Source organism: Pinus tabuliformis, chromosome 5_1, assembly GCF_031772625.1.
Source record: "Pinus tabuliformis cultivar Carrire ecotype Pingquan chromosome 5_1, CPIR1, whole genome shotgun sequence".
Classification (NCBI taxonomy): Eukaryota; Viridiplantae; Streptophyta; class Pinopsida; order Pinales; family Pinaceae; genus Pinus; species Pinus tabuliformis.
In genome coordinates this window covers 169220266-169222965 of record NC_142305.1, presented here as the reverse complement: position 1 = coordinate 169222965, position 2700 = coordinate 169220266, and positions in this window count along the sequence as shown.

Here is a 2700-nt window from a genome sequence, read left to right as displayed (position 1 = left end):
ATCCCCTATGTTACCCTTTCCCTACTATTATAACACTATGGTGTATAAACCCCAAGCATTGTATAAATATCCCTCCCCTTGGCATTATAGCCATATGTTCACTGTTAGGGATTAAATTGACATCTGGTCAGTTTGAGAACCCCAAGCCTTACCCCTCTTTCCCCTTCAGCAGTCATTTAACCCATTCAAACCTTCATTGGCTAAAAAACCTTGTAAAAAACCCATTTTCACCTTTAACCCGCTCAATTGCAAAATACATATAAAAACCCACTCTTTTCCATTTACCCAAAGTTTTAGCGCTATCTGCATTTTTATAAAAAAAACTTTGAAAAAACCATGTGAATCGCCAAATTCCTAAGGTTCCCGCCGGGCGCAAATCTCACAAGATATATTATTTTTATCCTGCCCCCCATCTGTATCGTTCAGCCACCTCAGCGATCCGTCGACCGTCGGATCGGGCCCTTTTCATCCGACGGCCCTCGTGCATTTCGGACCGGCCCCGACGTCCGAAAGATACCGTCCGAAATTTGTCAGAGGGTGACGTCAGGCCTCTACCACGCGTCACCCCCACATCGTATCGGAAGCCCCTCTGACAATTCCGCTTCCGTATGGAAGGTGGTGCGATATGAAACTGCTAACCACTTCCGGTTTCGATGAACCCGCCTGCCAGCGTCACTGCCAGCGTCACTGCCAGCGTCACCGCCAGCGTCATCGCCGCGTCGGTGCCCCCGTCCACCTTTGCTCCACCTGTCTGCCACCTCACCATCCCGGTGGACCTCTCTTATGCCGCCACGTCATCCGATGACGTCATGCTGACGTCATCCGACCTTGACCCCACCTGATGACGTCATGCTGACGTCACCAAAAAAAAGCGCCAATGTTCCAAAAATCCATATTTTGGCCAAAATTTCGCGTTTTTTGCACTTTTTGCAAAAACGACTGTTGTCTTCTCTGCATGTCTTCCACGTCCAAACTCACGCCAACCTGCTGAATTCGACCTGGAGACCGCTGGCGCGCCATTTCCACCTGCATTCGTGACCATTGCTAACAGTTGCCAGGTATTTATCCTTGTAAATCCCTCCTGCGCCTGGTTTTGTCTGTGAATCGCCTAAAATAGCTTAAAACAGTGAAAAACACATAATTCACCGGCGAATCCCCTGTGCCTAGTCCCCATTTGCACTGTAAGGTCGAAATTCACCAGCTGAGCTTTATATTACCAGAGTTTTCATAAAACTTACATTCTGTTCGCGCAATCGTGGACTGGTAGCCTAAACTGCACCAATTTGCTGTGAAAAAGAGTTTAAAGCCAGGCATTTGCCTTATCCATACTTTGAGCAGTATTTCAATTGCTGTAATTAATCATTTATCCTCTGTTCATCAGTAATTCACCTTTCTTTTAAAGAAAAACTCTTTGGTGTTGCTCTGCACAGTAACACCAGTTTATAAACAACAGAAATCCTAAAGGTAACCATGGATCCACCAGTAGCTCCTGTAGCATTGAACATTGCTCCTTTAAATGCCCCTCAGAGAGAATTGGAATGGCAACCTCTAGCAGACCTGGATTATCAAATATCAGAGGAAATGCTGTCGAAAACCAAGTTCCACATCCACCTGCTAAATGAATTGAAAGCTAAACATGAGAGTGGAACAGATGTATTGGGCATATGGGATTCTTTCCTCCCCATCTTCAAACTCCCTCAGGTCAGACAGTTCCCTGACCTCATCCACCTATGTGCCGAATGCTATGACCCTACTCAGAGGGCTGTGCTTGACCCATCAGGCTCAGTTGTTTTCTATATCACCCCTGAAGCTATCAAAGAGATGCTGCACTTCAAGACTGAGAAGAAACTAGTTCCTTTATCACTAATAGATTTGATAAATCAAGGAGCTAGATTGACAGATGCTCAGGTCACCAAACTCAATCAGCTGTACATTGACTCTGACACTGTGAAGAATCCTCCTCTTAACCAAGTATACCTCAACCAATTGGGCAGAGATCTTGCAGACATGATTAGTCCCATTCTGGGCTATAATTCAATTGAATATGTTGATGAAACTGTGCTGGTGGTCATGCTCATGTTCTCTCCTGGAAAGTCTCCAATCTGCTATGACTATGCCACCTACATCTCTGATAAAATACATGAGCATTTGATGAACTTGGCAAGAGAAAAGGTGTTCAGATACACCTCTTACATCTACCACTTAATCCTATATTATCAACATGAAAAGTTTTCTTTTGCTGTGAAAAGAGTGGATGCCCAAGGCAATCCAAGGTCAGTGGTTTATTGGTCCTCTGTTTTCCATCACAGATCTCACTCTCCATATACTTACTGTGAGTTCATAGATCTCTTCATCCACCCGGCCATGTCTTTGCTGATGAGCTCACCTCCTCCAAGACTAACTGATGAGATGCAAAGGGTACTTCAGTTGTCTAAATTATACAGCATTGGGGACTGGTACTTCTACCAGAACCACACAGTTATAAGGATATATGGGTGTGAGTTGCCCCCATACAGATTGCCCAAATATGTGCCCATGAGACTATTTGCCCTGGAATACTTCAGGCAATTTGGGAATGCTGATGTGCTACACTTTTCAGGCAGAGGCAAGAAAGCACAGCTCAAGGTCAGGAACCAATTAGGCCACTTTATCTACAACAAAAGGGAGGAAGGTTGGCAAGAGGCGGATAGAATGTTACAA